At 42.4% G+C, this 22133-nt stretch overlaps 1 protein-coding gene across 1 annotated transcript in view; it reads right to left on the bottom strand.

The window, feature by feature from the left end:
- Nucleotides 1-18392, bottom strand: part of raraa (retinoic acid receptor, alpha a) — a 151759-nt gene extending 133367 nt beyond the window's left edge. Inside the window, exon 1 of the mRNA XM_073489362.1 lies at nt 18290-18392. The gene's annotated coding sequence lies outside the window, so the exon portion shown is untranslated. The remainder of the gene's footprint in view (nt 1-18289) is intronic.
- Between the last annotated feature and the right edge of the window lie 3741 nt (nt 18393-22133).

Here is a 22133-nt window from a genome sequence, read left to right on the forward strand (position 1 = left end):
TGGCTTCAAGCTCACCTCCCTGCTACATGTGCTAATTTACCCTGTTTGACAAAGATGGTGAGGGAAGACCAGACTTAAAAGATGCAAAGCCAACATCCCTGTCAAGCGGTGCCTCTGCAGATCCTACAATTACTGTAATTCTAGACCTATGCATTACAAACATGTCATGTAATATTTGTACTGTCTAATACCACAAAAACCCATTCACAACAGGGTGTGGACACTTACATCATGAACACTTAAATCACAATGCCACGTATTAGCCCTGTAACAAATATCACCTTGTATGAGGTGGCTTGCTGTCCTTTACATTTCCAAGCAGGGTAGAGAACAACATACAGTGATACACCCTAAAATACAATATGCTGTATAAACCAACAAAACACGGCCTCAAGAACTATATATTCAGATTTACAGCTCTTAGACATGGTCAATAGAAAACAGTGAGTAGAAAGACTACATTATGTTGATGTTGGCATGATTGGCTGTTAAAAGTGCAGTATGTAAGAATTGGCCACCTGTGATATTTATTCATATCTAAAACAATTGGGGGCAGTATATCACTAGAGTAACTACTGCCAACTGTAGCTGCCATTAGCTTGTTAGCTCAGTTAGTCCTGCAGGTAGTGGTCCGTACTCAGGGCTCGCTGCACCGGGTAAGTGTTTGTGTTTACACCGCCAGCACAGGAGCTTTGGACCGGGACGGGATGGGGCAAGCTTGTTAGCATGCTAACTCTTGTCAATATTTCTGCAACACAATACACAGACAATATAACAACAGAGATGCTATTCACGTTCTGTTGAGGATTTTAGTTTATTTTTGAATGTTTTTCAACTAAAATTTTTACATATTGCACCTTTAATCATAGCGTCCAAAAATGTATCACTGGTCCATTTTCTTGCAGTTATAATAAAAGTCAATGAAGTGATGCACCTGCATTTGTTTACAATTTATATGTCTGTAAATGTGAGTGGAAACATGTAAAAACACACTAATTTCAGAGGTGAATTATAGCTTTGTATCAGACCAAGTCCATTCAGTCAAAGCATGGCTCTGGTGCAAAGCTGTGCCTGTCTCAATTAAACCTAATATTGTATGGAGCATTTAGCTGCAAGCTAACCAGCCTTCTATATGATTTTAGTAATACGAAACTGCTTGTTCCTTCAGCTGACAACACTCTAAAGTGTAAGACTCTGGGTCTTTGCTGCCCTATGGTATAGATATTCCAACCTGACAATCAGCCAATCAGCTGGCCTGTGTGCCCAGACCCTGAACAACCCTGGACGACATTTATTCCACTTCCTGTCTCGTTACACGCCCTCACTTCCTGTTTGTGGATCTGAATGGTGTCTGAATTGTGTGTTTTTACCGGTCCACTAGACCAAGAACAGCCTAATTTAGACAAAAGGGCAGGTAGGATGAAATGAGGACAGGGTTTATGCACATGTTCGTGAGCATGTGTGTGTGCCTGGTGTGTGTGTGTGTGTGTGTGTGTGTGTGTGTGCATATGCAAGCCTGAAGCCTATACACTGATCAGAGTGGACAGGAGTAGCCTGGGGTAATCACGTCATTATCCTTGCTGATGGGTGAAAGCGACTAACCGCAGACACTCACCTTTCTCTCTCTCTCTCTCTTACACACACATACACACACACGGAGAAGAAGGGGGCCTCGCTGCTGGAGCCTTGCCAGACAAGTCCATCTGCTTTTAAAATGGAACCCAATTTACCACACCTAGAAGGCCTCAATTGCTGAGGGACCTGCAGTCTGACCAAGCGGAGAGCCTGAAACGATAATACAGCAGGGTCACCCGATCCTCAATGTACAGGCGAGCATCGGCTCATGGGACTTTGGGTTGTACAAGTACTCCTGGTTAAAAAGGTTTGATGGGAGGCGGCTCAACTATCAAGTGAAATCATTCATTGACTCTAGGACATTCACTTATTCGTTGTGACAGCAGCACGCCTCCTTCGCCGCTCAGTGCAAATGTGTAAAAAAACTGATTGCGGGTAGGACCAGCAGTCTCCAAGTGCGAGGCTACTTGGGAATGGCAGCCCTGCAGCGAGAGTCATGAGCTGACATTAAAACAGACACAATGTGTTGTTTTAACTCGCTTGGCTCTATAAAATTCCATTGGCCGCGTGCGCGCGCACGTGCGCTCACACAATACAAACCTCTCTCCTTGAGGCTCTCAGCGGTGGAAACCCCCTTCAGTCACACATAGATCACATAACCTCTCTTGACATCGGAGGACAGCACTCCCAATGGAAAGATGCAGATTCACACACGCTGAGTGCCGGCCAAGGCTCCAGACTGCCATTGTCCTTCAGAGTCATCCAAACAAAACAATGAAGAGGGTCACGCAAGGCCCCCTGTGGAATGGTAAATAACCAGAGCGAGTGAGAGGGAGAGTCAGAGAGAGAGGGAGAGGAAGTGAGGGAGAGATTCAGAGAGTAATCCACTGACAATGACTGTGTTATATGGAACACCAAGTGCAAAATATGATCGTCTGGGGGCAGGTGAATTCCACCAATGTTCAATCATTCAGAAGAATCTGACAGTGCTTGAATGGAAAATACGTCAGCTCCATGATGTAGAGAGCCAGAACAGCCATGTAAAGAAAGAATGTAAATTATCTCACCTCTAGGTATAAGGAATTATAGTTACTATAACACATGGGGAAAACACATCCATTCAACGTTGCGTTTTATAACCATATTTTATGAGTTCAAGTAGAATAACAGCAATTTACATCTCGTACAGTGCAGGAGGCAGTAGTTTTTTTTAGCAGTGCAATCATCTTGGTTAGTGTGGCTTTTGTCAAAGCCATGCACAGGCAGAGAGAGGGGGCAGAATCCGAACGATATCAAAGGCTTAGATTGTGGTGATGTTAATCATTCATTAGCACTGAGTGACCCTTAATCATAAAACCATCTTTGTTGTCATTATTCATCTGGCATAAAACGCTGGCCTGTTAATTCAGACTCAGGATGTTGACAATAGACGGTCTACAAAGGGCTTGGAAGGCACAGTCTCCCTCCCAATTGGTCTTTCATATGCTAATGAGGGAACCGTTTTGGGTTTACTGGCCTGGTTGGAAATGATTTAGGGCGACACCGGTGCTCTGAGCCTTTATGTTTAGACTGGCCGCGGGGGCTCATATATCACCCTGATCATTAATCAATTAGCGTCTCCGAGCCACCTGTCGGACACATCGGCACACAAAACATTCCTGCCCTTGGGCAGTTGCTAGACGATGATCATCAGTAGCACCGCTATTACCTTCCAACCCCTCGACACCCTGCCCCCATCCCCTTTATGGTAATACCCTGATGGATTACATAATCACACCCAAACACTGCCCGCGACCAAAAGGGCTCTGCTCCAAGAGAAGCAAATCTGAGTGAAAACCGCCATGGTGGGTTTTTTAATGGGTCTCCACCTCCCAGCTCAACTGCACAGCAAGTTTTTTAACACGTCCTCCGCTGTCACAAACAGAAAAGACGGGGCAGAGAGGAATTGATGCCGACCTTGAAAAGGAATCAATAAGCTGACGGCTATTCAAAAGTGCTGAATGCACACCAACGCTGTGTCCTCCATTGTTTTAAATGCAACTGCCTCCAGTGGGGTATTGATGGCTGTTTAGTATTGATGACGTGTCACAGTAGCCAAATACATGTGAGATGGAAAGGTTTAAACTATCAGGGTCTTAGTGACATTAGAGTAGGTCCATGAAAGTGATTTTGTTTAGACCAGATGAACTTACTGATGACTGGCAGTAAGTCAACTAGAAACTCTAATGCCAACAGGATTGTAACCCTTGTTTTTAACATGCCAACAGTTTTTGGGGATTGCAGACAAAAACCCCGGGTCGGAGGCAAATCACAGTTTCCTCAGCGCTCACGCATGAACTATTCAAGAACATGATCCGTAATCTCCCTTTTGCCTTGCAGATGGTTGTAAAATATCAAGCAGGCTAAATATCTGGTCATGCATACCCCTTCTCAACCAAGGGCGTTCAGGTGCTGGTTTGGAACCAGTGCGTTTCGACAACCAAAGAACAGGAAAACTGGTTCCAGAGTGGCACCAACGCCAGAACAAAGAAGCGCTTGGTTGAACCACCTTTGAACCAGCACTAGCACTTGCACAGAACCAGCACATGGCTCGCTTTGGTCAAAAAGGGGCAGTAGGAGATGGGTCAGGAAGCCATGCAATGAGCTACAGCCAATGAGAGCAGACACAGGCTGGGGGAGGGGATGAGTCAAGAAGGAGAGATAGAAGAGCAAAGGAGCAGCAGCCAGCCAGAAAACGTAGTTTGGAGACATGACAGACTCATCGAGGATTCCTCTGACCCTAGTTGCTCATCAGTCATGTACTGTGCAAACCATGACTTCAAGATTCCTGATTATAAGACAGAATGTTGTGTAGTGTGAACAGCACAGCCATCTGACAACTTTGAAAGTTATGTAGTGTGACCAAGGCCTAAAACAAACACTCAGTGGCTTTCTGACTAACTGTTCATTCATCACAGATTCTGCAACAATCACAAATGTTTCTGTAAACTTCCAGTTTCTGGAAAACTGAACGAGGCCAGACAGAGAAGTGAAAAAAAGTTGTATTCAATTTTTCATGGTCTGGGTTGTTTGAAAATTCCATCGAGGTTTGTAATCTCATGAAGCCACTTGAGACACCGTGTGGTGGGAGCGACGGCAATTGAAATACTCCTCAAAGATTTCCGTTTAACAACTGCCCCCTGCTTAACCGCCACAAGTGCAGCTTTTTCTGGAGATTTGTATGCACAGTTAAACTCTATTGCAAAGGCCCTCGCTGCTACTAGACAATCTCTTTTTCACAGCCTTGCTTCGCAGACAATACCCAACTCCCAGCACCCTCCCATCCAACCCCCAAAAACCCTTCACATTTTTCACACTTTTTTGTTATTTGGAACTAATTCTTAAAAGCAGCTGAAGAGATAAGTGGAACTAAAATTAGAGTCTAATCCGCCAACCCTCAATATGGGGACATGGAGAAAGTAGATTTGTCAAGCCTTGATTTAGCAGTATTCTTTCATTATAAAAGTAGCACTCTTCACGCAGCTTAGCAATACGAAATGGCTCAATCAGTCTCATGTGGAACACTTAAGTGGGAAAGGGGTGAAGAGGATGGAGTAAGGGCCTATCTGTGAACCCAGACAACTTGGCATCACGCTGGTGCCATTATTGTGTCACCCGCATTGTTTTTCCTACCTGTGCTGCACTCTTCAACTCTCAGGGTTCCCCCCTTGAAAACGACATTCGCCATCCACTTCTAAAGGCTCCAAACAGAGGAGCTGTTTCACTGGGGTATTGTGGAGAATCTGGGCCACTGTGTTGGGTGTGTAAAGAGTGTAACACTGGGCTGGGCACTAGAGACAAATTTTTTTTTTCTTTTTCGTCTTTTAAATCCAACCAGCTCAGGCAAGGAGCCAGCTACCGACATTATCAGGTGGATTTTCAAAAGAACAAAAGCTCGTCTGCGATTCTTTACACTGGCAGTGAAAAAAAAAAGCTGAACAGAAACCACATCCAGCATAGATACTACCGTGTGTGTGTGTGTGTGTGTGTGTGTGTGTGTGTGTGTGTGTGTGGGTGCGCATACACATTTACAGCCCCTGTCCTTGGTATTTCAACCAAATTCATTTCTTCCAGCAGATTATTTCCCAGATAATCTCACACTTTCTTCTATTTGCTTATCTCTCGAGTAAGATCCTAAAAACTGGCTGTGATATTAGAAGTGCAAAGGTCAAAACTAAAGCTGAGAACACGGAGAGGAAAGCATATCTGTTCTGGCTCACTGTATCTAATCACATTCACAACATAAATGTATTTCTGAGGCCACAAGGCCAAATAACAGATTTTTTTTGGTACGATAAAGAAAAGGGGGAAGAAAATCTCACACTTGACTGCAAACAAGGAAAGTGCATATTTGTGTTGCCTGGTATCTGTGTTGGAGAGAAAAACTAATGCCTGAGCAAGATAAAGGCTATCCACGGGGAACAGGGGCAAAGAGAAGACAGCGGGAAGGCGGAGGGTGATGGGCGACAGGGCAAAGGCTTGACCTCTCGGGGTCAATAGGTGATTAGTAACATTTATCATACCTACGCAAGCTGCTAAAAGAGAAGCCAGGCAGCTTCTCTCTGAAGAATTCATCCACATTTCGATGTCAAAGTCCAAATGAAGGCTGGGCCCACTACTGGCAACCAGATGCCCTGTGTTTATGACAGAGACAAATATTGGAATCCCTAAGTGGAAAAACATGCCATGCTGGCACACAGCAGCAGCAGTGAAACGTTACATCATTTTGACGATTTAATGAGCGCAGCCTGGATCACATCAGAAGTTTAAATACCTGCCAATGCCAATATAAAAGCTTGTATTTCACGCTTCATGAGAGGGGCTAAAAAATAAGTTTCATGCGATAGAAAAACAATGACTGGAGGATGTAGGAGCTGCGGTTGTGGTTGAGGGGGAGGCAAGCAGTGCTGTCTATGTCCTGATGGAAGCCATGTAAGGTATGAACACAGGGAATCCATGGAGCCACAGCTCAGCCACACTGACATTCACATGGAGGAATTGACAAAGAGGCGATTGAGTGCTGGGACCAGATTTGGCACAGACTTATTAGAAAACACTCCACCCTTGGGGGACTGCCCGACAGTGGCTCTCTGAAGAAGCACGGCAGCTTCGCATTGTTTTGGTGCTCTGGACAAGTGGACCAGAGCTCGAGTGGGCCAGAGGCCAGCGGAGGATGAAAACATGCTGTTGTGCGGGAGGACAATTAGGACAAGCTCACGTAATAGACATCCATCAAAGTGAAGATGACACTTAATTCACTAATAAAACAAACATAGCCTTCTTGTTAGCCATTTCATAACTTGTGCATGGGCAGAAACCCCACAATGAGTCTACTATATACATGAAATTCACAAACAAAACACAAATTAGAGATGGCATCCCATTTTCACATCCCACACCTCCAACGCACAGAGATTAACTGTGTTCATTTGCAAACACAAGTCTCCAAGATTCTCAAGCACTTTCTTAAAATGAAGTGTTATGATGGTACAAATGCAGTGAAAAGCGACTTTTTCTTTTTCAATTGAAAAATCAGCAACCCTTAACCCCGCAATTTCAGTTGTCTGTGGGGACTATGTTGCCTAATGCAACAACTGAAGGCAGGGATCCATTAAGATGATGGGGTTTTACTAACGAAAAAAAACATCAGGTATGAGCACATCCAGCTTTGATAGATTTACATCTAAAACTGTTCTACCCTTCCTTCAACAACTTGATAGAGCTCCCTCGGTGCTCAGATGATGAAACAATGCACACCTGTTTTCAATTTTTCAATTCACGAGCCAGATGACCACAAGCCCAACAAAGAAAACATTACACTGACATTCTTTAATCACAACTGTCATTTTGTTGTTTGTGAAGAGGTGAAAGAAGAATAACTGATTATCACCGAGATGCACACAATAGTTTAGCACTTCAAGCACCCCTAAAATGTTGGGGAGCATGGCTAAGCAAGAATGCAAGAAAAGCAGACTTTTCACATGTGCATAGGTGTCACAACGGGCAGAGCTCCAAATGCTCTGCAAACTGTTTTCACCTCATTTTTCACATTCCTGCTTCCACCACTGTCCGTGCTCACCGCTGAGCCACACCGGTCAACTCTCTGGACTGGGACAGTGAAGGAGAGCAGTCGAAATCAACAGCCAGCATTTTCAATTTTCATATCAGAAAATGTATCGGCGTTACCAATTACATTATGCCCAGGAGGCCATAACAGTGAGCTATCATGTACAGAAACAGGCATTAGAACTGCCTAAACTAAATAGGATGCAGCCAATTTAATGTTATTAATTACACCTGTGCCTTTCTTGCAGTGACGGAAAAATTTAAGATTTTCTTCTTTATTCATCTCATATACCGCTGATTAAATCTGTATGAAAATATGCCTATCACAGAAAAGACTCTTTTTAATGTGTCTGTTTACAAGTCCTTGATTGTGGCAGATATCCCTCTGCTGACAGTGTTTCTGTTGAAAAAGGAGGCTGGTGTTTGCTGCAGGGTCTTTAAAGTAGCTCAAACCGCTCAAGATAGGTTTACTTAAAATTCTTGAGTGTGTGGAGTCATTTTTGAAACAACCACATCCTGTGCTTGGGTCTCCCACCCACACGCTGGTTTAATATAATATCTACAAAGAAACTAATATCAATCAATATATTCATTAGTATTAATGTGCACAGCTATTGGTTTGAGAAGAAAATCAGTTATACATTAATAGGGATCACAATTATTGATGTAAATGTTGTCGGGGATGTCCAGCCTCATCCATTTTGTCTTTGATTTTTTTGTCGCAATGAAAAACAGAGCCTAGCTTGTGATTGTAGCAAGGTTAAACTAGGTGTGTCCGAAGCTGCTCTACAGGATGGGGATTGAGGCCATCAAGGCATTTTTTAATGGATTATATAAAGCTCAATCACTATTCCGATCCTTTGTTTATCATAATCCACTGCGCTCCTATAAACACTGGAACCTGGTCCTTGAGGCGCAGCATTGTACTGCAAGTGAATGAACTGCAAGGCAGCGTGAACAAATAAACAGTAGCCAGGAGTCCCAATTAATATTTTCCAAACAGACAGCCAGCGTTAGCAACCCAAGTTTGGGTTTAAAAAAATGTCAGTGTTGCTTTGCAGGTGGAATCGATGCTGTGGATAAGGAGAGAATGTCTAGATACCTTCCGGTCATATAAGATGCACACTTTTTTTCTATGTGGATACGGTACTGTGATTCGGTATGTATTAAAATGTAATACGGTACTGTGATTCAGTATGTACTAAAATGTAATGGCAATACTCAGTTGAGTAGGCAGTGACTAAGAAAACTAGCAACAGCAAATGAGAGGTTCAGCAGAAATCACTCTGGAACACGGAGCCGAGCGTTGCCGGGAAGCCTCCTGGAACACGGTCAACACATTTCACACACGCAGGGCCTGGAAACAACACGCTTGGGGCTTCCACCTTCATTTAGATGAAAATGGACCTCCTCGAGAGGAAATAAAGCCATTTTTAACTCCCCCTCTCGCTACAAGACGGCCTCCTGTAATGTGCCCAGTCAATGGACTGTGGGTTTATTCAACTGCAGGCAGCCCACAGCACTGCCATAAATAATGTAGGGCAGCTCACATGAAACCCTAATCACCATTGTGCTGTCACCCAACAGAGAAGATTGCTTGTTTAATTTACTGCGCCGCATCTGTCTCAGTTCTGCCCAATTTAGTTTCACAATTTCAGTGGGCAAGTACTCCAGGTATTTATCAATACACTTTTCAGCCAAAGCCATGAATCAATAAGAACGTAATGTTTATGTATCTAAGTCTGTGTGAGTGTGTGTTTGTGTGCGCACATGTGTTTTGGATGATGGTGTGCGTCTGTGCCATGAAGAACAAACAAGAAAGCTGCAGCTCGTGAAACAACAAAGGCTGGCAGAGAAGACGCCATCAACACTCAATAACCAGGGCTCATTATTGGCCATCTACAACGTACTTCATTACATTACTATTCCATTAGCATGCTCACATTTGCATATTCCAGTCACCTCTTTACAGGGGCTGTTGATCATAAATGGCAGCCATATGCTGCCTGGTGCGCCATATTACAGAATTATTACTGCGACACAAAAAGCCAAGAAAAATGGAAATTATGTTGACATGAAATGAAGTACAAAACCAATCAAAGGATCCGCCTTTATTGATAGTGTCTGACAGCCTCACTTGCTGAATGAGTATCATTTACATCCAGCAGTTGTGGTTTCTCACTGACAAACATCTGCAGCCGGAGGTCTAGTTTGCTGGGTGCATTTCTGAGATACTTTTCTCACAAATACATGTACTGCACATGCAGTTTATTTGTGTAAACTACCGACAAACTACCAACAGACAAACATTTATTTAGCTTTTACAGAAACAAGACATGGAAGATTAATTTGTGCTATATACCCACACATAGGGAAATGTCATTAGTCTGTAATCATCTTTTGCTGCACTTCTTTTTGGGGCATATTTTTGGCTTGCCGTCCACTCCTGCAGCTACAAACATAGGAATCCTATCATCTAACAGGCTCGGCACTGAAACATTTCAGCGTGACAGTGATTCGGTGCGAAGGCTCCTGCACTGGGATGACAGCCCATGGAGACGGAATAAGCAGCAGCAGCTCACTAGCTACACAGACTCTGCGGGCACGAGCTAAGGCAGCAGAGCAGTGTGATAACGATGCTATGAGCCGAGCCACTTATGACCACCTAGCCGTTCGAGCTAGCAGCAACCAGAGTGGTATCATCTTTGTTCAGGACCATTATCTCTCCGACGTGGTGTTCACTTCACACTGATAAATGTGGCCGCGCAACTGAGGCTAATGTGCAAGCAGCTGCAACCGCAGCAGCTGGGTAATACACTGTCAACTGCCACATACGCCCACACAGGAGGCACAATGGAGAGGATTTGTTCCACTGAAATCTTTGTTAAGATGCTTTGGTTTGTGTAGGGAAACTGGACATGGCCGCTGCACATGACACTTACATGTGTCTTAATTAGGAAGATTAGATTTGGTATGATGAGGAGCAGTGAAGCTGATAAGTAATCACTTCAGTCTTAATAGATTCTAAATTAGTTAGATTTGTTTGATAATTGTTATTCATTATATTTATTAGTCATGTTTTCATCAAAGCACCAACCACTTTGAGGTTGCATTATTGAATAATAGTGAATATTTTCAGTTTTTCTCACTGTAAACTGAATATCATCAGGTTTTGAACTGTTAGTCATAGGGCTGGACGATATAGCTATATCATATCATTATTGTTATATGACATTATATATCTTCTTAGATTTTGGAGTGCTGTGCTGTATGGCGAAAGTATTTATGTAATTTCCTGAAACTTACCAGACTGTTCTACTAGCTCCAATATTCACCTTTACCCCCCATTACTGATGATTATTTACCAAAAATCTCATTGTGTTAATAATTTGTGAAATTACCAGTCGTTATCCCTAAAATATTGCCACAATGTCAATACAGGAATATGGTCAGAAATACCGTGATATTTGACTTTGTTGCCCTTCAAAATATCATGATAAATATCATGCATCATGAAATCAGCCTAAAGATATCAGAATATTATTTTAAAGACATATTATGCTAATTTGCAGGGTCTTACTTTTATTTTGTCTTCCTCCTAGAATAGGTTTACATGCTTAAGCACTCTAAAAACTCATCTGTATTCCCCCTCTGTCTGAAATGCTCTGTTTTAGTGCCTGTCTCTTTAAGGCCTCCCTCCCGAAAACCCAGCCTGCTCTGATTGGTCGGCTCAGCACAGCTCACTGTGTCTACAGTTGGATCTGTTGGATTTTTTCAGCTTCCAGTTAGCTTCACTTCTCTTGAATATAGGCATGAATTATGCAAATGTGTGACATGGCGATGTAGTGTGATGTCAAGCAGTCACATAATTAAAGGCGTGACTACTGACGAGGTGTTTCAGGCACTTCAGGAGCAGTGTTTTCTGTGGAAGAGAGGAGCTCCCATTGGCATGGACTTTGGACTTTTCAATTTTCAAGACCTTTTACATGCACAAGAACCTATGTAACACACTGAAGGAAAAGAAAAAAAACGGAAAAGCATAATAGGTTTCCTTTAAAGCCCTATTGTCCAGTCCTAGTTGATCGGAACAAAACAAGACGTCTCAGTAAAGTAAAGCCAACAAATAATAGAGTAACCCCAAAAATGAAAATAATTGTTAGTTGCAGCGATAATCTGGAGCCATCCAGCGCGACGAGTATTATCTTTTTGCCTCCTTGGGTATTCTCTATCTAGCACCTTTTTGTATTATTCTATTATTCAATTTCAAATTACCTAAAAAAAAATGAAGGTTAAATTCAACCAATGTCAATAAAGTGAATATAAGAGTGAAAGGCTTTGTTCTTCTGGACAACCAACCACAAATCACTGCTATGTGATAACTGACTGCAGACACACACTGGGCAGTATGGGCACAGAGCAGTGCTGGTTTTATCAAGGAGCACTTCAGGACAGATTGGCTGGTCAGACATCTGTGTAAGTGACACCAGCTATCTGGCTGGCTGTCTGACTCATGGCAGCAGAGGGTTAACTTGGCAGCCCGGCTGTACAGTGCAGCTCTAAAAGGAATATTAACAGCATGTCCCTCAGTGCAGGCTGAGAGAGAGCAACAGGAAAAAGGAGGACGGAGAGAGAAGGAGAGATGGAGAAAAGGCAAGCAGCAAAGGGGTGGGTGTGCGAATCCAATTTCCAGTGACAGTGTGCTCAGGATCACTGTTTCAGTGAAAGAACATATCATCTGTCAAAGTTAATGGCAGTGTCCTGGGGAAAATGAAGGAAAATAGAAAGGAGACCATTCATTAAGAAGGTGGGGGATGGGGTTGTGTCGAAGTCATTGGTCTGCTCCAGTGTCTCCCCGGGAAAATAAATATATACACAAGCCATTATTTGTGCATTTACGAGGTGGCAGTGCAGCTACGATCAAGGTTCTCATGCTATACAGATAGTATTAGAGGAATCTGTGGGCAGCACAGAGCTATCACTGGGAACGACAAGGTCGGCCTGGCTGCCTGGTAGGACGGCTGGCAGGCTAGCTAACAGGCCCGGCCAGTCTGTCTCTCACTCAGAGCTGTGGATGTACTCAGTAGAAGCGATTGATACCATTGTTTTATGGAGAGGAGGGTGGAGGGGGATTAAGAAGCAACAATAGCGCTCTTTCACTAGAAATGTCAGCCGTCACGCCGGGGGACTGTCCGACTGGGCAGAGACGCTTTCGTAAAAAGCCAAGGTACAAAATGAGTGTGGAAAATAGTATGAAACCCTGTGACGAGGGCAATGAAACCGGGTGACACGGGCCAGAACATTCCCATGCCAAATGGTAGAAACGTAATCTCGAACATGGGACAACAGGCGATGGGAAACTTCACAACACAGATCATGTGAGAACAAGTCAAACAGAAAGACAAGGCTTACAATTTATTATTGTTTTCTGCATGTCTTGAAGATGTTTGTCTAAAAAAAGCAGCACAACAGATAAATATGTCGATGGTTTCAAGGTCTACCAAAACAACCCGTAGCTTGAAACACATTCCAAATCAATAACCAGGATAATAGGTTATATGGGTCTTTAGCTCAGCCTCATTAGGAAGAAAGGAGACAAACGTGGCCTGATTCTTCAGGCAAAATTAACATAGTGAGGAACCTAAAATATCACAACCGATGAGCCGTTCTGGGACATTTTATCATGAGACTATACAACAGAGAGATACAACATTCGCTCTCAGAGTGCTTTGATAACCCCACTGGCCTTGGACCTCTTTGAAAATCTCACTCTGAAGGTTTGAGGTGAATATAAAGCGCAAGTTGAAGTGAGGTACCCTGCCGCTTTAAGGCTGGGATGAAACCAAGTTATTCTACCACTCTGACCTAATTGCTCTCTCGCTCTCCCGACATGAACACTGGGAGCTGTGCACTCTGACACGTAAAGATTATTTAATACCATCAAAGCCATAAAAAGAAGAATAAAAGGAGGCGGTGTGAAAGAAGGGGGGTTGTTAACCCTTGTGAGGCTGGCAGTGCCGGGCAGTCCAGTGAGCTATGTTGAAAGCAGCAGAAAGAAGAATCAGTATGCAAAAGCGGGCCTGTCTAACTGCCGCCGGCCGACGTGAGTGGAGCTCCCACATCCCGACATCACAGCAGCTCCTGAACTCCCCCTCCAAAAAAAAAAAATCCCACTCGGCTTCGGCTACACTCTCCTGGTATCGGCTCCCACCCTTCTTCTCTCCTGCTTTTCCCACACTCTCCCCAGTCCCTAAGGCAATGACTACGTCATTGGGCACCACAGCCAAACCACTGTAATATCCCAATTTATTTCTACTTATTCTGACAGAGTCGGGGCCTGTTTCATTTAGGTCAAGGCTGATTTTATTAGCGTAAAGCTACACTGCTTGGTTCCAGTGGACTCCATTTGCAGAAGTAACTGCTTCTCTAAAAACCCAAACTGAATTATTCTGAATGGCAACATCAGTCCACATGTGCACATCAAAACAAATTCTAAAATCCTAGCTCATTGTTTTTTCCTACTTATAGTGAGTGAAACTGCAGTGCACTGCAATGTGGTTATTCATTTCTTCCTACTCCACAAACAGAGTTACTAGCAGTCAAATCTGACAGTGTGTGGGTGGGCCTGGGTAGAGGTGTTTACTGTTAGGCAAGCGCTAGGTGACATCTCCAGGGTGCCCTGCCATTGTGGGGAGCATGTCTCATCTGTCAGTGCCTGATGACTTTGTGCTGCACAGCCACGGCCTCGTGGGTCAGACTGACTTGTCAACAACAGGGGAGCAGGCTGCTGTTTCAGGGCTGTGTGTAGACCACCACATAAAAAAACAAACTAAACCACCTGCAACGCTTAAAGGGTTGGGCACCGAAACACCAAGGCCGTATGGCATCGGTTACTATATGTCGCTTACCAAGCAACCCAGATTTCAGTGCCTTATTTTATGCATGACAAACTGATCCAAGCACCTACAATGGAGCAAATCACGTCATGCTGATACTATAGTAACTATCATTTGATGGCTACTCAGCTCAAAACCTATGAAAAAATATGAAGAGTTAAAATCTGAAAAGGCTGCACTAAACTCAACAGAGATCAACAGGAGGAGAGTTAGTTAGCTGTTTGCTGATAGCATCTAGTGGGCAGAAGATTCCTGGTGTCAGTGTTTTTGGCTAAAGGAGCTAACAGCTACAGAACTTACAGAGCTAATGCAACTAACAGCTGAACAATTTACTACAGTTTACTGTAAATAGATGTACTTCAGCTGAGTACAGTTTGGAGTAGAAGTTAAATGAATGCTGATACTTTTAACTAACAATTAGGCTGGAGATGAAAATAAAAAAATAAAGAAACAACTCTTTGATCAAACTGAAGACAAACACAGGTGCTCCTGAAGAAAAGGGTCAGCACATGAGAAGAAAAAACAAACTTCAACGACTCATGTGTGGAGCAGGAACAAAAATACTTGAATTTGATTAAGAAGCCAGTTTCGACCTTAAACAGTCTTCATCAGAATTTTGTACCCTGATGGAGACCTTCAGGGTCCAAACCAGTCGCTGTTTTATTTTGTAATTAGCCATGTATTGAATAAAGGTAAAGTATTTTTGTTCCTTTTCCACGCATAAGTGCCCAAGGTTTGTTGTTTCTTCTCATTTGTGGCCCCTTTTTTTCAAGACCACCTGCGTTTTCTTAAGTTTGATAATATAAAGACAGTCCTTGAGCACACCACTACCTTTTTTGCAGAAATATTACATAATTTTGTTTAAATATTTGGCCTTCCAGCTACAACAGTGACCTCATTTAACAGTTGATAAAAAGATTTACCTAATTTCAAGTCCAAATTTGCCTTTCCTGTTGTCCAAAAAAAAAGTTATTTCATTTTGTCAACCATCATTTTTTCTGCTATTTTTAAAGGCAAAGTAAATTAAGCCAAGAGTTCATATCTAAAATCTTGTCTCCTCCTCACTTTGCTAAATCTGCATTTTCACCTCCTACTTTTTGCGGTTTATCAATCTTGTGACTGAGATCAAACCGATGTGCCTGATTCAACGATATGGTGACCTACTGAGCTGCATGGGTGAAACCATCTATCACAATCGGAAAGATGTACAGCACCCACTCAATATGAAACCATGTCACTCAAATTTTTTTAATTCAGAAAACAAAGCCGGTGCTACTTTCAACGAATCATTGCTCCACAGACATAACCTCCACAAAAAATGTCTCTAAATGCAAAAAATCCAACCAACTTTTCATAACTCATCATCTTTCATCTGGTAGCGTCATTTGTTCCACAGAAGATGAGCAAAAGAAACTGCTATCAAACATGACAAATTAAACTGTTTGAGCTTGGAGCTACTGACTCACTGCTGCTGTGTTTTTAAGCAACAAAGTCGACAAAATTTCCTCTCCAGTGTCATTCACACTTGACTTTGCAATCTGCAGAGGAAGGAGAGGGACGTGGTGACGGTGTGGGGAGGGGGAACACGAGGGGACAAAGTGACTGTGCCACTGCCTCAACAACGATGACACATTTAGCACCATGTGAAACTTAGGCGTGCGAGGCCTTTAACTGGCACAGTTCACACGAGGGGAGAAGCAACTTCCCGTTGGCGCTTGTTGGAGAGGGCTGACAGTATCACAAAAAACTCTCGCCTTGTGTTACGTAATAGGACACCACTGCATTTTTTTTTACAGTACATCACTGGGCAGTTTAACATTTAATAAAACATGAGCAAAATTTATTTTTAAACTGTATCAAAGGGTTTTCATCTCTGCAGCAACGAGGAAGCATGAGACAAACATGTTGCTAGAGCTGCTTGCTTTAAGGACACACTTTCTCCACACCTTTCCAACTGGATCTGAAGGGTTAAAATATGAGAATGACTTGTGAATGTCAACATCATACCTTTGATATAACCTCATTCCTACCACTAGGACAGGAACTGTATTTTTAGAATTCAATAATGAGCAGGAGGTGGGATTAGGTATCATAAGACGGCTAGACAGCGGATTAAAACAATTACAACAACCGTCTAAAGGTTATGATCAAAATCATTATCATATGTGACAGTTTAGCGGGCATGTAACCAATCTTGCGTTTAACCCAAGCCTTCCCAATTACGGTGGTGGCACAACATTTAACTGTGAATCACACCAACAGAGGAGGCTGACAGGGTGGGAAAACCCTCAGACACGCCAGATTTCCCACAGAGTGCCTCGGCCTCTGCTGCATCTCGCTCTGAATGTCACAGGTTGTCACAGGAAAGGGCATCTTCTTCTCTCTGCCCCACCCCACAGGAAAGTCAGCCTGCCGCATGCATACGAGAGAAGCTGAGCGCGGGCCTCATAAATCTGTGGCATCATAAAAAAAAATCATTCAACAAATCATGCCGTGCCAAATGCATAAAGTGCACGGATTACTCAGATTAAAAGGAGGCATCTTGAAAGTACTTGTTACAGCCTTAAATGGAGGGTAATAGGCAGTGTAATCTGCGGTTTTACATGACAATCTTACACACTAACACTGCAGGTTTCTGATGCTGCAGGGTATGTTACTCCACTGTTATAACACAGTCCTGACATTTCATTTGCTGGGATCCAGACACCTCAAACTGCCACATTACGCTGGCAGAGGATAATCAGGGGGTGTTAACAAATTAGGTTAGATATCTGTCAGTTCGCAGTGGCGCTTCATTTTTTTTTTTTTTCAGCAGCAGAGGGGATGCATGTGTGTCGTGGGTCATCAAGTGCTCCAGCTCTGTACATTGGAGCACACCAAAAGGAATGCAGGCTGTGGTCTGTGGAGCCGTACCTGCTCATCCATTTACAGCACACCGAGGAGAGGAAGTGGGCTCCTGATATGATCGCTATCAGCGGCGAAGTACACCAATGCACTCGAGCAAAGTTCACCCCGAAGCCTGAAGCAGCCCAAAGCGAAGCAACATTGGCCGAAATGTGCAAAATGCGCGACGCGTGAACGTCTCTCCACATTCCGTTGCGAGAACAAATCGGACTGGGTACACACACGCACACACACACACACACACAAACACACACACACAGAGAGAGAGAGACAGAGAGAGAGAGAGAGAGAGAGAGAGAGAGAAAATCATGATTTCTACTCCACATATCGACACTTTTCTGATGTGACCAACAGGATGGTAAGCAGGCTGGCTCTGCTAACCGACTCTGGAAAACTGTCAGCGCTGAAACACGTCCCCCGATGTCCCTACAAGCCCCACCGAGAAGCAGGGGAGCGTTAGCTTTGCATGCTAGCTGCCCGGGCGGACGTCGTATACACTAAATGTACGCCAATGTCGCCCGGACAAACACAGTTAGACTTATTGTTCGCTTTGGCAGCCGTGAATTAGCAAAACTTGACAGGCAGCTTCGGACTCCAGTTGTTCAGTACAGTTATTTCTGACAGTGAAAGGCGTTTTTCTTTTAAAATAAAAACCTGTCACACATCGCACATCAACCGTAGCCGTGCATGACGCATTCACGATCCTCCAGGTGCAACAGTTAAGCTACACGGTTAACCCCCGGCAGAGGCTGACACCTGGACGCATGCTGTCAAATGTTGACAAGCTGTCAATGACAAGTGGATGGTAGTACCTGGGACCTGTTGACTCCTCCTCCCGGCCCCCTCGGGCTGCTGCTGTTGCTGCTGCTGCTGTTGCTGCTGCCGCTGGAAGTTGAGCCGCGCAGCTGTATTTCTCCGCGGCGGGGACTCTTTTCAAAGTTTTCTGTCGACTCTCAAATCTGCAAACGGTGGCTCTCACGAGGGCTGAGTGGCATTAGCCCCCCTTCCCCCCCCCTCCTTCCCCGTGCCCTCGGCAAAACCGGTAGGTGAGAGACGGAGAGCCGCTTTTTCACAGAGCAGGCAAGTTTGGCACGGCGCTCGCGAAGGCAACCATTGCAGTCACGTTCTCTGGCTGTGAAATCCAACACCAGCCCTGACCCCGCCCCTTTCCTTCTGGGGGCCAGTCCTCAAAAACCCAGTGGATGTCCTGCTCTCTCCAGATGTGCTCAGTGCTCCGCTCAGGTGATGTGAGGCAGCAGGACAGCTTTTCATCATTTTTCGTGTAGCTCCTACGTGCTGGACTAAAATTAGAGGTGCTCACATACAGCATTCACTGAAGCCAAAGTAGCAATAAAAGTCCTGTATTCAAGATTTGACTTAAAGGGGCACTATGTAGTGTTGGAGAAGAAATTCAAAGTCAGAATTGTAATAATATATACTCAGAAATATTTTTTTTCCCCATAAATTAATAAACAAGCTGTTTTTTGGTCCCCAGAACACTGTTTAAAGCTACAGAGGTGGCAGGGTCCGCCACATATAAACAAAGTAAAACAGTATGAAATTGTGTTGTCCTTTAAGGTCAATTTGTTCTTTCAATCATGAAAACAAAAGAGAGTTTGTGTATTTAGTTTGTTTAGGCATAAAATTCAGTCGGTGAAGATCTTTCTCTTCTGATTAAAATTTTTTCTCCAAAACTACAAAGTGCATCTTTCAGTAAAAGTACAAACGTATTATCAGAAAAATAATGACATATATGAAAGCATGTTTATGTTACAGCTGGTGGAGTTGGAGCTCATTTTAATTACTTAACAGTATACTGTTAAATTTGTTGTTTAATCCAAAAGAATACTCAAAAGTCATACTTGAGATAGTGTGCTAAGATGTTTCTGGTAGAAAAAGGTAAAGTCACTCATATGAATTGTAGTAAAAGTCTTAAAATAAATAATATTAAATGTACTTAAGTATCAAAAGTATTTTTTTGGCAATAAATGTATTGAAGTATCAAAAGTAGCCTACAAGTAAAAGTTAAATTCTACATATATTTACATGTATGTATATACTGTATACTATTTGTCAACCCCTGGATCAGATATTCAGCATTTTTCTAAATATTGGAATCAGTGTTTTTTGGGGTTGTTTATATTGCCAATACAAATGATGCATCATTCAATCTGCAAAATAGCTAGTGATAGAGTTATCAAAGAAATGCAATGGAGTAAAAAGTACAACATTGGAAGTATAAAGTAGCAGAAAATGGTAATACTTAAGTGTAGTACAAGTACCTCAAAATTGTACAAAGTAAATTTGAAATAGGTGGAAACAACTTGTCTGGCTCTGTCCAAGGGCAGCAAAATCAGGTTGCCAGAACTGCTTAAGCGAACTAACTAATTAACTAATTAGCATGTTATATCTTGTTTGTAAGCAGAACAAAAAAGACAGGCAACCATTTCATAACCTATTTATATCATTTCTGCCACTAGTGGTCTCTCAATCAAAGCAATTACAACAAAAGACAAAGTTTGACGTGGATTTCTTTTCATCATTGTTTAACAACCACCATTGCTGATGAAAATCTACCTGACCTGACTAAGGCAGAAATGTTCATGGACGAGGTAATGTATCATTATCGTGTACCATTGGGTGTTTCCCTGCAAGTTATAGCAACAGGTGATAGGGATCAATTGAAATGCACCATTACCCTGCATAAAATTACAAAGTACAATGTACTTTCCACCACTGGTTTACACTATGGCTATCATTAGCTGTTACATAAACTGACCGCTTGTTGTGTTTGTAAGTCCCTCCAGCTGTCAGATAAATGAAGTGAAACGTACAATATGTTCTTTACTTCCTAGAGGTATAAATCAACATAAAAGGTACTTCAAAATTGTATACAGCACTCGAGTGCACAAAACTCCCTTTCTATTCTCAGTCTGGCAGCCAAAGGCACAGTTCCTAGAATTGCAAAAGAACCAACTTTGTACTTAACCTTTAATGTGAGGTTAAAGTCAATGATGTCTCCAGTGAATGTGTGATTATGTAACCTGTGGTATTTTTTCAAAGTAATGCAACCAAGCACAAGTTTGCAACAGAGAGTGTAGCAAGCCAAAGGAAAACACAGCAAAATGTAATAATCATTTTACAAAAGCCTCGAAATGTTCGGAATTTTGGGCAGACAGATGAAAAGTTATTTTATTGTGTAAGGAAAAAACAGAATGTTATTATAATGCTGATCATTAGAATACCAGCACAACAATTCTGCATTCATTATAAACCACTGAAATAAATTCCCCTTTTTGTAAAGCTTTTAATAAAACATCAACTCCATATCACCACAGGACACCAGAGAAACTGTGGAATCTTCTGATTTTATTCAAATATGTATCATTTGTATAAAATTTTAAACAATCTGAGCCGCCCTCCATTGCGTGACTGCCTCCCCTTCCTGCTGAGAACACCATTAAAGGCTCTAAAATATCCTCCATCACAGATTGTACTGCACCCTTTTGTCACTCTGCATTTGGGCATTCAGCTTGTTGTGTTAAATTCACCACTCGACAAAGTCTCTCCCACATCACATAAAGAGCTTCAGCTGTTTTTATATTTGAAACCAAATTATGCTTTTATCTTAAGACATGTGCTTATTGACATTTTGATGCATTGCTAAAGTTATACTACAGACATTGGCTGTTTAAAAAGAAAAAAAAACAACAACAAAAACAAACTGTAAATCAACTAAATATGAATGTAACATGTTATATGTTTTGTCATGTATGCCTTTATGTAATTACTCTTTTTGTGATGATGTCCTAACTGTGTGCGGTAACACTTTACAATCAGGCTCACAAAAATGTGAGTAGTTACTGAGGAGTTTATAAGGAATGAATCAGGAACGACTTGGTAGTTAATGAATCGTTAATGAGTAACTCCTTAGTTCATGAATATCTGTGAATCGACATACTGACCACTTTCTTCGTGAGTTGTTCATAATTAACTATGAACCGGCCGCTGAGTGGCACGAACTAGTGACTCATTAATTACCTATTACTCAATCATTAGTTGTTGGGTTGAAGGTACACTGTTTTTGTGTACCTTCAAGTAAAGTGAAATATAATACTAAGTAGTTACCCACCAGAGTTGTTTAATACCAATTATTTAATCATTACCTACCCTTTTTGTGTATCTTCAGGTTAAGTGAGACATAATACTGAGTAGTTACCCAATAGACTCATTAAATACTAAATACTAAAGCTCACAAACCAAATTGTTTATGTAATATGTAAGCAGTTATTTAAGACAGTACTAGCAATAAGGGTGTCAACTCTGTATGTGCACGCATACATGTGGACCACTGTATTTACATGTTGTTCAACTGCAAATTAATTGGTGGTGGCAATTGTGATGATGATAACTTACAGCTTCATAAATATGAAGAATTTTTAAATAAAATGTAAATTCACAATCCTTTAGATTTTTCACTACTACTTTAATTAAAAACATAAAAAATAGATTGACCAGCCATTAAAATAACAGTTACTTGCAGTTTTAATGACCCACATTTAGCCTAGTCATGTGTGCATATTGTGCATACAGTAGTAGGTGCGAAGAAGTGTGTGCATCTGAAAGCATGTTTGCATGCAAAGGCGTTGTGTGCCC

Source organism: Pagrus major, chromosome 20, assembly GCF_040436345.1.
Source record: "Pagrus major chromosome 20, Pma_NU_1.0".
Classification (NCBI taxonomy): domain Eukaryota; kingdom Metazoa; phylum Chordata; class Actinopteri; order Spariformes; family Sparidae; genus Pagrus; species Pagrus major.